This window comes from Myotis daubentonii, chromosome 1 (assembly GCF_963259705.1).
Source record: "Myotis daubentonii chromosome 1, mMyoDau2.1, whole genome shotgun sequence".
NCBI lineage: Eukaryota > Metazoa > Chordata > Mammalia > Chiroptera > Vespertilionidae > Myotis > Myotis daubentonii.
The window spans coordinates 178625673-178641020 of record NC_081840.1 but is presented as its reverse complement, the minus strand read 5'-3'; the positions used below and the strand labels follow the sequence as shown (position 1 = coordinate 178641020).

The 15348-nt window shown below is 40.8% G+C and overlaps 1 protein-coding gene and 1 pseudogene across 2 annotated transcripts in view; one reads left to right on the top strand and one right to left on the bottom strand.

Moving 5' to 3' along the window:
- Positions 1 to 15348, top strand: part of GPAT3 (glycerol-3-phosphate acyltransferase 3) — a 67375-nt gene that overhangs the window by 29773 nt on the left and 22254 nt on the right. The window lies entirely within an intron of this gene.
- LOC132242397 (protein-tyrosine sulfotransferase 2-like) lies at positions 9224 to 10465 on the bottom strand (annotated as a pseudogene).

Sequence of the window (15348 nt, the reverse complement as noted above, 5' to 3'; positions counted from 1 at the left end):
TATTTATTTGTTTGTTTTATTTTTAAAATATGTTTTTATTGATTTTTAGAGAGAGAGATAGGGACAGGGATAGAGACATAGAATCATTGATGAGAGAGAAGCATCATTGATTGGCTGCCTCCTGCATGTCCCCTCGCTGGGGATTGACCCTAAACCTAGGAATATGCCCTGACCAGGAATCAAACCAGTGACCTCTTGGTTCATGGGTTGCTACTCAACCACTGAACCATACCAGCCAGGGTAAGTAGTGCATTTAAGTGATTCAACAGTTATAGCAATTTAAAAACAGGCTTTGCCCTAGCTGGTTTGGTTTGGTGAACAGAGAGCATCAGCCTGCAGACTGAAGGGTCCCAGGTTCGATATTACAAATGTGCTATCGTGATGCAAATGTTTATTATTTTCTAGACTTGCTAACATCAGAGGTGATGTATACTAAATACTATTCTGAGCCTTGTGTTTTTCACTTACATCCTGTTGTCCTTTCCAAATTATTACTTAGAAAGTTTCTTCATTTTTAACAGCTAATAAGGAATTCCATTATATGAATGTGAATGGTTATTTTTACCTGTAGACCTTGACCTTTTGCTGTTAAAAAAAGCTGTAATATATATACCTGTAACATGAGTTACATGTAACATGAACCTGGGGTTGCTCTGTCAAAAGACCATTTGTAATTTTGATTGATATTGCCATATTGCCCTTCATGAATGGTTGTACTATTTGCACTTCCATTAGGAGTGTATGTAAGTTCCCACAGCTTCACCAAAGGTATAAATATATATCAAACTTTTGGATTTGTGTCAGTCTGAGGTGAGAAGTCAAAACTCAGTTTAGTCTTAATTTGTGTTTCTCTTAAAAAGACTGGGACTTTGTACACATTTCATGTTTAAGGGCCGTTTGTATTTTTTCCCCCAGGAATGGAATTATCTACTTATGTCTTTAGACCATTTTTTTCTATATTAAATTAATTAGCTTTTATTTGAGATACAAATTAGCTTATTGAGATACAAATATTTTTCATTTTGTGATTGTATTTTTCCCTTTGTTTATCATATTTGTTATTATGCAGATAACTTTCATTTTTATGTTGTTAAATCAATCAATACAGTATTTTCTTTTTATAGCTTCTGGTTTTGAGTTTTTTAGTATCAAGATTTCTCTTTTAGACAAGTTTTAAGAGAATTCGCCAATGTTTTCTTTGATTACTTTATAGTTTTATTTTTTAAATTTAAGTCTTTGATTGATTTATTTTGGTTTTGATTTATATCCAGCTATCCAGTTGTCATAACACTCTATTAAAATGTCCATCTCCACCACACTTATTTGTGGTGCATCTTTAATAACCTTCTGAATCCCAGTATATGTTTGAATCTATTTCTGAACTTTCTATTCTGTTCTGTGTTTTTACTTGTCTTCTCATGCACTGGTTTCTTATTTTCATTATTGATGTTTTAATACACTGGTTTCATATCTGGTAGGGATAGTTGTTCTTGCTGCTTTTCCTTTAGAGAATATTCCTGTTTGTTCTTGCTTGATTATTTTTCTATGTGACCTTTAGATTCAATTTGTTTATGAGCTAGAGGAAATAGAACTATTTATTTTTATTAGAGTTGTATTAAATTTATAAAGGAAGGCTTGACATCATCTATGTTGAGTCTTACTGTCCAAGGACATTCTATCTTTTTGTTTAGGCATTCTTTCTTATTCTCCAGAGATGTCTCAAAGTTTTTCTCAGGTTTTGTACATTTCCTCTTAAGCTTATATTTCTGGTTGCTCTTATAAATGGAATATCTTCTTCCATCATCTTATCTAACTGCTGGTTGTTCATATGTTGGAAAGTATTTGACTTGGCAAGGTAGCAGGACATATAAGTAAGAATTCTCATACTGTATGAAGGTTTTCAGATAGGCTTAGCTCTTTTTTTTTCCAGGTATGCAATTATTTTATTTCACATAGTGATAGTGACTACTTCTTCAACTTTCGCCTGTATTTTATTTCTTTCCTAGTTAGTACTGCATTCCTCTCGCTTGTCTAATTGTGTTGGCTGCTACATTGTTGAGTGACTGTGGTGCTAGTTGTTCCTGTTGGGTACAGACTGCAGTGCCTTCAGGATCTTCCCAGTAAGCATCGTGTTTGCTTTGCTCTAGCTCTGCATCTTACGTTAAATAATTGTTGATTCTTGTTCTGTTATTTTAAACCAAGAATGAATATTGAATTTTTCATGCATTTTCAGTATCTTGGGTGGTGAACATATATATTTTCCTTTTAGGAATATTATGATAAATTACATGAATAGCTTAATATTTGAGTTATCTTTGCATTTATGGACTAAACATTGCCCGGTCATGATATGGTGCTGGAAACCATCTGCCAAAATTGGAGTTAGGATTTTTCCAGTTGGTCCTTTTACTTGCAATTAGTCTATTACCTATCTACCTACTTTCTTCCCTCCTTCCCTTTCTTTCTTTCTTCTCAGATTTAAAGGTTTGGTGGAATTCCTTATATAATAGTCTCAATTTGGTGCTTATTGGGAGTGAGTAAAGTTCTTTTTTACTCCCTATAGCATTATTTCATTTGTGCAAATATATCTTTTTAGAGCATTCATCTCTTGGTGTCAGTCTTGGTAAAGTTATTTTATTAGAAAATGGTTTTCCCAGATTTTTATTAAGTTTATTTGTATAGGACTTTGTGCACACTTATTTCTTATAAATTTTATAATTTTCTATTTATGTTAATTCTTTTTTGTAAACTTTTACTATATGTGGGTTTTCTCCCCATCCTTATTTTTTCTTAATTGGGTTAAATAATACCTCAGTATCCCCAGGGAATGGGTTCTAGGAACCCCCTAAGATATCAAAATCCTCAGATGTTTAAAATGTTAAAATGATGTAGTATTTGCACATCCTCCTGTATACTTTAAATCATCTCTAAATTACTTATAATACCGAATACAATGTAAGTAGTTGCTGTATTGCTTAGGGAATAATGGCAACGAAAAAGCCTGTACATGTTCTGTACAAGAACCATTGTAGGCCTATCTGCATAGTACACGTCAGCAGCAATGTAACATTCCCAGCCCTCCCACCCCCCCCAATATTTTTGATCTGAGTTTGGTGAAATCTGTAGATGAGGGACCCACTGATATGGAGGGTTGACTGTTGTGGGATAGATAGGTGTCTGAAGTAAACTTTACCCCTTTTCTTGTAAAAAAAAAAGTTGATTGTAACTCTTAAAATGTGCCAACTGGGGAAACATTGCTGGTGGGGTAGGGAGCAGGAGTAGTTTCATAACTCTAGTGCTTCTTTAAAAACTAGGCAGATGATTGAGTAGCTCTTAGGGAAACCAGGGGAGGTGCTAAGTCAGCGTTTACTTTGAGCACATTTTGTATGACAGGTCATGATCATTGTTCTGCTTTCGTCCCCTTTTCTTTTCATGGGTCTGTTATACAGTATATAAAAATCTAGTTTTCTAAAGCAGTTTTGCCACTGCAGGGACACTCATGAAACATTTATGTAGTGAGTTTTAAAATTTTACCTTGTATTCACATTTTGTTTGTTTGTTTTCATTCTCTCCAATTCCTCCACTTCCAAGAATAGAAAAACTTAAACTTTAAAACAACAACAAATAATTGACCTAACCATCAGCAACCCCTCTTACTAGTCCACTGCTAATTTGGCCATCAAATAGATAGAGTATTATTAATAATAGGTGAAATTAAGCAGGAAGATGTTAATGGTGTCTGTGAACTACCAGTGTTCTAATACTTATTGGTGATAACTCGGTTCTCTAAGTATGTAGAGGTGGGGTTTTCTTGGCTCTTGTGCGTGTGACTACATACTCCTTCATGGGCCGCATGTCTCATTAGTGTGTTCACTTGCCACTCGGGGGTGTGTTTTTTAGCATTTAAGTGAGGGAAAGTCACCAAAAGGGCAGTCTTTCTTGCTACCACCCATGCATGAGTGAAGGGAAAGACCTTAAGCCCCTTGAAGTAAATCCTTTCACAGCAGCGTCCTTCAGTCTAGTTGCAGATTGGCTGTTTGTCCTAAGGCGTGGAGAAGGCACTAGGGGTAAACAAGTCTTGACTTCCTGCCAGCTGAGCCCAGGGAGCAGCCTGTCGATCTCAGTGGGGCAAATCCAGGTTTTGTGGGAGCCTGAAGCTTATACAGTTTGGAGGCCCTCTTTAAGTAAAAGCATAAACAAAATTGGTGCGAGATTTTGGGAGAAGCTGTGCGGTTGAGGAGGACAAAAAGGACAAAAAAAAATTCTAATTTACTAGAAAACATATTAGCTTCATGGTCAGTATATCTTTGGCTCAGGCTCCTTGAACTCAAACCTAGAGCCATGGCCAGGATGTAGTAGGGTTCCTCAGCTGTTGGGTCCAAAAGAGATAGAGGCAGTTTTCTACAAACCTTGGCCGATTGATAGGCCAGCTTAATGAAGATGAATTAATGGTGTTAGAATATATCTGAACAGCAATAACGAAAAGCATCAAGGTGATTATCCTTTCTAAACCTTGACTAACCTGTAAGATGCATGGAGAAGCTGCTTATGCCTTGGAGAGGATTTGAAAAGTAAGGTCCTGACAGGACATCTGTGTGCTGAGGTTATAGAGCAGGGGTGGGCAAACTTTTTGACTCGAGGGCCACAGTGGGTTCTTAAACTGGACCGGAGGGCCGGAACAAAAGCATGGATGGAGTGTTTGTGTGAACTAATATAAATTCAAAGTAAACATCATTACATAAAAGGGTACGGTCTTTTTTTTTTTTAGTTTTATTCATTTCAAACAGGCCGGATCCGGCCCGCGGGCCGTAGTTTGCCCACGGCTGTTATAGAGTCATAAATTGGACAGAACAGCCTCCTTGGACAACTCGAATTAGGCTGAAATACAGAACTGGGGGAGCATTAAGTGAACACTGCCCAGGGGCTGTTTTTTTGTTGGGCTTAGCATGAAAAGGCCCAGAAATCAGATGTGCTCCAGGCTGTAAAAGATTCCTGCCCTACATTATGTGAAGTGACGTTAGTCAGACAGAGACAGGCAAGTATTATATGATCTCAAAAATGCGGAACTCATAGAAACAGAGAACAGATTGGTGGTTGCCAGAGGCAGGGGTGGGGAAATAGGTGAAAGTGATCAAAAGGCATAAACTTCCAGTCATAAGGTTTAATAAATCCGGGGATGTAATGTACAGCATGGTGGTTACAGTTAACACTTGTTTTGTATATTTAGAAGTTGCTGAGTGAGTAGATCTTAAAAGTTCTTAACACAAGAAAATATTGTAACTATGTGAGGTGATGGATGTTAACTAAACTTACTGTGGTAATAACTGGGTAATTTATATGTATAGCAAATCATGTTGTACATCTAAAACTAATATAGTGTTATATGGCCATTATATCTCAATAAAACAGGAAAAAAAGAGATTCCTGCCCTAGTTTAAATATATGTAGAAAGTGACTTGAGTTACAGTTTTACAAGTACATTAATGATAGATTAATGATAGATGGAGGCCACATATAAGTTTTCCTGTATCAGTTAGAACTCTATTTCTTCCCTCAAAGATAGGAGAAATGCTAGAAAGAACTGCTACACAGGGCTTTCTATTTAGCAAGGAAGAATGGGGGCTGATGTGTAATTGATGGAGAAGATCTTACATATTTGAGGTTGTTGGACATAGTGACATGGAATTTGAGGCTTCGGATATGAGGAAGAATTTAGTTTTGGAGTCACAGACAAACTTAGTTTCAAATCTTGGTTTTGTTGTTTATTCCCTTTGTGGCCCCAGGCAAATTACTCAAACCCTCAGAGCCCGTTTCCTTATCGTTATAATGGAATAATAGATAAAGCTCATGGATAATGAGGATTTAGGTATACGTGTCAAAGGCTTAGCACAGTCTGGTGTCAAGAAACATTCAGTAAATGCCATCTACCTTCTAGTTTAGGAAGGAAGATTAAAAAATACTCATAGGATAGGTACAATTTCAGCTAGAAAGTGGGGAGACTAAAAAAGTCTAAGTGCCCACCAGCAGATGAGTGGATTAAAAAACTGCTGTACATCTACAGAATGGAATACGATGCCGATATAAAAAAGAAGGAACTTTTACCATTTGCAACAGCATGAATGGAGCTTGAGAACATTATGCTAAGTGAAATAAGCCAGGCGGAAAAAGATAAATATCACATGATCTCACTCATATGTGGGTTATAATGAATGACATAAACTGATGAACAAAACTAGATCCAGAGACTAAGAAACACTTAACAGACTGTCTATCCTCACAGAGAAGGCAGGGGAGGAGAGGGTAAGAGATCAACCAAAGGACTTGTATGCATGCATATTAGCATAACCAATGGACACAGACATTGGGGCAGTGGGGGCTTGTCCTGGAGGGCGGGAGTGGGGGGTGTGTGTCAATTGGGGAAAAAGGAGACATGTTTAAACAACAATAATAATAAAAAGTAACATTTTTTCTGATTAAAACAATTGAGGCATAATTTACATAAATTAAAATGCACAAATATCAAGTGTTCAGCTAGGTGGTTTTTTGCATATTTGTAGACCTATGTAACTACCACCCAGATCCATCTAAAGAAGATATGTATGACTTCAAAGTTTTCAAGCCCTTGCCCAGTGTATATCATGTATCCCTCAGTCCCTGTTATAACTTTTTTTTTTAAACAAGTCCCTGGTCATTTTATTCAAATAATATATCTATTTTCTTCATCAATTTAAGAACTGAGGAGGAATCAAAGAAAGCCTCATATATTACATTTTTTAAATAGATTCTTTGAATTCAAAAATAGTGGTCAGCTCTAGCTGGTTTGGCTCAATGGATAAAGCATCAGCCTGTGAACTGAAGGGTCCCTGGTTCGATTCTGATCAGGGGCACATGCCTGGGTTGCGGGCTTGATCCCCAGTGGGGGCATGCAGGAGGCAGCCAGTCAATGATTGATCTCTCATCATTGATGATTCTATCTCTATCTCCCTCTCCTCTCCCCTCTGAAATCAATAAAAATATATTTTGAGTTCAAGAATCACCTCCTGGAGAACCAAGATGGCGGCATAGGTTAACGCCGGAGTTTGCTGCTTTGAACAACTACTTCAAAAGTGAAACCAAAAAACGGAAGGGACATCACCCAGAACCACAGGAACGCTGGCTGAGTGGAAGTCCTACAACTAGGAGGAAAGAGAAACGCATACGGACACTCAGAGGAGGCGCAGTGCTGAAGTCAAATTCTGAGGTGCGGAGTGCGTGGAGCGGGCTGGCGGCGGAGGGCGCGGTTGTTGTTTTCAATCGGGAGGGAGTCGCAGACTCTGAGCACCAGATCCGGGCGAGTCTTTAGGGACCCAGACTCAAACGGGAGAAGCGGGACTGTCTGGCTTCGGTCAGAGCGAGTGCAGCTTTCTCTCCGAGCTTTGCAGCGGGTGCTGGGACTCAGAGAGGCAGAGCCCCTTGGGACAGGACTGAGAGCCGCCATAACTGCTCTCTCCGGCCCACCCTGTTGATCCTGTGCGACCCGCCCCGCCCAAGCCCTGCACAGAAGCATTTGCCGGATAGCCTCAGGCAAAGGCTAGATTAGCACCTCCCTAGAGGACAGAAGTTCTCTCACTGCTGACACAGCTGATTCTCATAGCCACTTGGCCTGGAGGTCAAACCCTCCCTGGAATTAGCTACAACAATCAAGATTTAACTATAGGACTGCGAACAAAGACCACTAGGGGGTGCACCAAGGAAGCATAACAAAATGCGGAGACAAAGAAACAGGACAAAATTGTCAATGGAAGAAATAGAGTTCAGAACCACACTTTTAAGGTCTCTCAAGAACTGTTTAGAAGCTGCCGATAAACTTAATGAGATCTACACGAAAACTAATAAGACCCTCGATCTTATATTGGGGAACCAACTAGAATTTAAGCATACACGGACTGAAATAACGAATATTATACAGACGCCCGACAGCAGACCAGAGGAGCGCAAGAATCAAGTCAATGATTTGAAATGCGAGGAAGCAAAAAACATCCAACCGGAAAAGCAAAATGAAAAAAGAATCCAAAAATGCGAGGATAGTGTAAGGAGCCTCTGGGACAGCTTCAAGCGTACCAACATCAGAATTATAGGGGTGCCAGAAGATGAGAGAGAGCAAGATATTGAAAACCTATTTGAAGAAATAATGACAGAAAACTTCCCCCACCTGGTGAAAGAAATGGACTTACCGGTCCAAGAAGCGCGGAGAACCCCAAACAAAAGGAATCCAAAGAGGACCACACCAAGACACATCATAATTAAAATGCCAAGAGCAAAAGATAAAGAGAGAATCTTAAAAACAGCAAGAGAAAGAAACTCAGTTACCTACAAGGGAATACCCATACGACTGTCAGCTGATTTCTCAACAGAAACTTTGCAGGCCAGAAGGGAGTGGCAAGAAATATTCAAAGTGATGAATACCAAGAACCTACAACCAAGATTACTTTATCCAGCAAAGCTATCATTCAGAATTGAAGGTCAGATAAAGAGCTTCACAGATAAGGAAAAGCTAAAGGAGTTCATCACCACCAAACCAGGATTATATGAAATGCTGAAAGGTATCCTTTAAGAAGAGGAAGAGGAAGAAAAAGGTAAAGATACAAATTATGAACAACAAATATGCATCTATCAACAAGTGAATCTAAGAATCAAGTGAATAAATAATCTGATGAACAGAATGAACTGTTGATTATAATAGAATCAGGGACATAGAAAGGGAATGGACTGACTATTCTTGGGGGGGAAAGGGGTGTGGGAGATGTGGGAAGAGACTGGACAAAAATCGTGCACCTATGGATGAGGACAGTGGGTGGGGAGTGAGGGCGGAGGGTGGGGCGGGAACTGGGAGGAGGGGAGTTATGGGGGGGAAAAAAAAGGAACAAATGTAATAATCTGAACAATAAAGATTTAATTAAAAAAATAAATAAAAATATATTTTAAAAAAATAGGTCATAGGAGAGGCACAGGTTTGGGCCTTATCCCAGCCAACAAAGCCGCCAAGGCATCCTGCACTGGAGGGAGACGGCAAGTCCACTTCTTAAAAAAAGTTCTCAAGGGGAAAAATATAAAAACCCAAGTTTCAAAAGCTGGACTGTGTCCGTACTCTCTGTCCTCTATCCCAGAGGGTCCGAAGGTAGCCTGTTTCAAGGACAGTTTTCAATGATCAGGGCTTTGCAAACACATGCAAATACATTCCCCATTAGCAGTCCCATTTGGCGGTAAATAGCAAGCAATATGCTTGCATTAGAGGTCCGATTTCCACTCGAAGGTAGTTTCTCCCCTTCTTGGCAACAGAGCCACTTGGGGAGATCAGGAAATTGGAGCTTCCTAAGTGGGAGGCAGTGCTGTTCTGGTTCCCCTGAAAATATCTTTTCAGATTGTCTGGTGTTTTATAGTCTCCTTTAAGACCAGGTCAGGGTTGCCATACTTGGGAGGGTTTGCATAAGGGTCATAGCCAGCCAGCCTGGGGACGATCTGGGCCATGTCCCTCACCACGTCCCCAGGGATGTGCCCGTCCACTTAGAGAGTGCTTGATGACCTGGTCTGTGGATCGTGATTTTGGACAGGGAGACGCCACCAGGTTTGCCAATGAGGTCCTCCAGGGAGTCACTCCAGGCGATGCCGAGGAAGTCCAGTATGAGCTTGAGGGAGCGGGTGTGTATGTATGTGTGTGTGTGTGTGTGTGTATGTGTGTGTGTGTGTGTGCAGCGCCAGCTGCTCCTTGTACACTGGCAGGCACTTGTCCCTGCCCACCTCCATACACTGCGCCTACATCACCTTGATGGCCTTGTGCCACTTGGTGAGGCAGTCGAGGTAGCTGCTGAGGTCGAAGCCCGCAATGGCAATCTTGCGAGTGATAATGGAATGCAAGGAGGCGCTGCTGCCCGCACCATCAGCAGAAACTTGGAGTTGGGGAGGAGGCACGTCATGTAGAGGGAGGACTTGAGTGTGAAGGGGTCCTTGTTGCAGAGCAGGCGGGCCTGCTGGCCGTGCTTGGCTACCACCTCCAGGTTGAAGGCCTGCATGGCGGTGTCCAGTACCTCTTCTGTCACGCCTCCCTCCTCCAGCCACAGCTTCTCCCAGCAAGACTTGGACCAGGCCTGGCGCATGGCCAGCACACCGGAATGATGCGGGTCTTATCCTCCCCGCAGAAGCGCACCTCCAGGTGGGCGCACCTCGGGGTGGGCGTCCAGCATGGCGCATCAGAGTGGTGCCACTGCGGGGCGTGCCTCCCACGAAGATGAGAGGCATGGCCTTGCCGTAGCGATACTCCACATGGTCCATGCTCACCATCGCCAGTTCCTCCTGCTCCGGCCAGCGGCTCTGCAGGCCCTTCAGCACCACCCGGCATGCCAGCACCTGCTGCCCCAGCTGGAACGCCAGGACCAGGGCCAGGGCGCGAGCCGGCTGCCAGCAGTGCCCTCCGCACCAATGGCCGCATGCTGGGCCTGGGCTGCGGGGCCTGCTTTAGCGACAGGTCAGCCAGAGGCCTGCTCCACATTGTGTGGAGGCACAGCGAAGCCACCCGGCCTGGGCCAGCTGCCCCGGACTGGGGGGTAGGAGGTAGGGGGCGGGGGGAGCCCTGTTATAATTTCTTGTCTGATTTCTGTCATGGTCAGTTAGCTTTTTCAATCTTTGAAATTCACATAAATGGAATCATACAATATGTGCTCTTTTGTATTTTCCCCACTCAGTATGTTTGAGATCTCTCTGTTGTTGAATAGATCAATAGACTTAACAAACTTGCTCTGGAGTATTCCTTTTACAGATACATCATAATTTGTTTATCCATTATTATGTTGATTGACATTTGAGTTATTTTCAGTGATTAGATATTAGGAGAAAAGCTGCTGTGACCATTGTTGAACAGGTTCTTGTGAACCTATTTACTTGTTTTCCTGGAGTACATAACTTCATAGGCTAAGCAAGTGTATGCTTAACTTTATTCGACACTGCTAAATGATATTCCAAATTGGTTCATACTCTCAGAGCAATGCATGTGAGTTCCATCCATTTGCTCTATAGCCTCTTCAACACTTGGGTGTTTTGGGCCTTTTTATTTTATTTATTTATTTAAGAGATTTTAAAATTGATTTTTAGAGAGAGAGGGAGGGAGAGAGAGAGAGGAACATCACTGGGAAAGAGAAACATCATCGGCTGCTTCCCGCATGTTCCCCACTGGGATGGAGCTTGCAACTTGGGCATGTGCACATGTGGGGAACCCAACCTGTGACCTTTGGACCACGCACATTGGCCAGGGGACCATGCACACTGGCCAGAAACTGCATAAAGACCTTTTGATCTTTAATTACATCTAAGTGATTGCTTAAATATGGGTCTTGTCTCTCTGGAGTTTGGCATTGAATGTTTCTGTTCTTTAATCCCAGCAGCACTGGTTCACCCCCTGCCCAACCGTAACCACATAAAGTTCATCTTTACAACTACTTTACCTTTCTCTTCTTTCATCAGGCCAATCACATTTATGAATCAGAAAGGAAATTGGGGCCTGGGAGGGAAGTCTATAGGCCTGGCTTCCTTGCCCAGGACCAGACCCCTCCGTAGAGCTCCTCCTTCCAGGAAAAGGACCTCACTACCAAATAGTAGGTTCTGGGACAGGTGAACTCTTCCCTGACCAATTGCTTAATAATTGGGTGGAGGCATGTAAAGTAAACTTTTTTAAAAAAGGGAAATAGTAAATCATTGAGATAGGATTCACAAATAGTGTCTCCGTCAATTCTTTTTTTTTTTTAATTTTGTTTTATTGCTTAAAGTATTGCAAAGAGTATTACATATGTCTCCTTTCCTTCAATTCTTTTTAAAAAAATTGTGGCAAGACCACTTAACATGAGATCTACCCTCTTAACAAATTTTTAAGTGTGCAGTACAGTATTGTTAACTGTGTGCAATGTTGTATAGCAGATGTCAGGTAAATCTTCTTGAAAAATTGAAGCATAATATAGATAGGCAAGAATGTAAAATTATAAATGTACAGCTGGATGAATTTCCCAAAGTACTCATGTACCTCTCATCTAGATCAAGAAATAGAATAGATCAATACCCCAGAAAGTTTCCCCAGTGCCCTCTCTAAGTCACTGCAGGATGAGGAAGTATATTTTTGTTAGTTCCAAATTAGATTTAATTTAAATATTCTTTATTGAAACAGTGATAAAGGAGATTTCTGGTTCATGGTACTGCTACTATGTAATCTCATATGTTTTGGGGGTTAGTTAGGCATATGAGTGGACAGGATTCTAGCTCAAATAGATGAAGTCAAATAGTTTCCATGAGAGAGAGGGTTTTGAACTCTGAGCCTCTGACTTTTGGAATATAGCCCATTAATAAGTTACGAATCAGCTTCTTTATATAAACCTATCATATCCCCTTCTGGTCTGATTTCCCCCCCTAACTGCTAACCTAGAAAGCATGCTGAATAACTGGAGGATGGAAAACTAGTATGATTTATAAATGGGCAGTTATTTTAAGAGTACACTCAGCTAATTTAGAGTTAATTATATTTGATGATTTTAACTTCAGCCTCCATTTCTTCTAAAAGGCCTTTCATAGCTGGTATTATTTATGTACCAGTGACTTGCTAAAGGCACAGGGACATAGGGCAGCTTGTGCAATTAATCTCTTGCATTACATAGAAGTAGTTGTTCTAATTTTATGTCCATTGAAGCATGGACCTCTGCCAAAGCATTTGGTATAAGGACAAAGTTCAAATGTTTATAGCTTTACTTTTTTAAAGCTGATGGTGTAACAAAAAGAAATATTTCTTAGAATCAGTGTTTTACCAATTTAAGAACTATGGATTGTTCTGAAGAATCAGGATTAATTTCTTAATAATAATTGATTTCCCTGCCCTAGCTGATTTGGCTCAGTGGATAGAGCATGGGCCTGTGGACTAAAGGGTCCCGGGTGTGATTCTGGTCAAGGGCACATGCCTAGGTTATGGGCTCAATCCCCAGTAGGGGGTATGCGGGAGGCAGCTTATCAATATTCTCTCCCATCATTGATGTTTCTCTCTCTCTCCCTTCCTCTCTGAAATCAATATATATATATATATATACATATATATACATATATATATATGTATATATATGTATATGTATATATATACACATAAATACATATCAGATTTAACTAGCAGACACAATTTTGATATTGGTTTGTACTATCATTTAGGAAACTCAATTATTATTTTTTAAAAAATATTTTTATTGATTTCAGAGAGGAAGGGAGAAGGAAAGAGAGATAGAAACATCAATGATGAGAGAGAATCATTGATTGGCTGCCTCCTGCATGCTCCCCACCAGGTATCGAGCCCAAAACCTGGGCATGCACCCCAACTGGGAATTGAGCTGTGATCTCCTGGTTCATACATTAACTCTCAACCACTGAGCCATACCGGCTGGGGCTATGTCTATATTTTGAAGACTGTCAGTCCACTTCTGAATATTTCTTGGTGCCAAAAGAAATAATTCCTCTCTTTCTAACCATTCTTTGATGCCTGATACATGGTGAGTGTCCACTACATGTTGATTGAATTGAATATTTTTTTCTGTCAGAGTTTACATTTAGCATGAATTGAATCAGTCATTCTGATTCTCAGTAGTCAATACATGTCAGGAAGGAAGTAAAATTACATATTCAGTAGTGCTTCTTTTGAAATCTGTTTTTATAATTTTCAGATATTTGTGTGCCTTATTAAAGAACTCCTATCCTAACTGGTTGGGCTCAGTGGATAGAGCGTTGGCCCGAGGACTGAAGGGTCAAGGACATGTACCTTGGTTGCAGGCTTGATCCCCAGTGGGGGTTGTGCAGGAGGCAGCTGGTCAATGTTTCTCTCTCATCGATGGTTCTAACTCTCTATCCCTCTCCCTTCCTCTCTGTAAAAATAAATAAAATATTAAACAACAACAACAACAACAATTGTTGGTACATGCTCTCTTATTATAGAGATCTTCATTTAGGAACAACTGTCAGTTCCATGTAACTTTTTTTTTTTTTTTTGGCAATAACACATATGTACCTAACACTTAATTTAATAAATAAAACTTTATAGAAATAGTCAAATTCTCCTGTGTATCCCTCCCTGATTTAATTACTCCACCAACCCCTGAAACTACTACTCTACTTTGGATATTTATTATTTTTATGCATATTGTCATATTTCCCTTATTTATGTGTGTTTCTTAAACAAGACATAGTATATTTTTGTTTTGCATTATTCAAACTCTATAAAAGTGCCACCTTGCATATATCATTCTGAGTTGTTTGTTTATCCTGATGTTTACAAATTATCTAAATTGGTAACTGTTCTAGTTAATTTCTTTTAATTCCTATGTAGTATGCAATGTATGTATCCATCTTTAATATGAGCTGCCATTTATTTATTCACTAGAGGCCCAGTGCTCCATGCACCGGTGGGGTCCCTCAGCCTGGCCTGCACCCTCTCGCAATCCAGGACCCCTCGGGGGATGTCGGACTGCTGGGTTCGGCCTGATTCCTGCGGGATCGGACTTAAACTGGCAGTCTGACATCCCCTGAGAGATGTGCAATGTGTGAAGCAGCAGGCAGCCAGGTAGGAGACCAAGCTGGGTCTGAGCACCGCAGCTGCTCCTGCTCATCCTGGCGCCGCTGCACCTGCTGCTGCCGCTAGGTAGCACTGCCATGAAGGTGGGAGAGGCTCCTGCCCCTGCAGCTGTGCTCACCAGCCATGAGTCAAGCTTCTGGCTGAGCAGTGCTCCTGCTGTGGAGTGCACTGACCACCAGTGGGCAGCTCCTGCATTGAGCGCCGGCCCCTGGTGGTCAGTGCGGGTCATAGCGACCGGTTGACTCGTCGTAAGGGTTGCTTAGGTTTTTATATATATAGCAGCGGTTCTCAACCTGTGAGTCGCGACCCCTTTGGGGGTTGAATGACCCTTTCACAGGGGTCGCCTACGACCATTGGAAAACACATACATAATTACATATTGTTTTTGTGATTAATCACTATGCTTTAATTATGTTCAATTTGTAACAATGAAATTGGGGGTCACCACAACATGAGGAACTGTATTAAAGGGTCGCTGCATTAGGAAGGTTGAGAACCACTAATATATAGAATAGATTTGAATGAGGTATAATTGACATATAACATGTTAGTTTCAGGTGTACAACATAATAAAAAAAAATCGATATTTGTATATATTGCTGTATGTCCATCTATCTAATGGACCTTTGGCTTGATTCACTATTTTGCTGTTGCAAGTAATGTAGCAAAATGTTCTTACAGATGTCTACTTGTGCACAGTTTTGCAAGAATCTCTCCAGAGTATAAGG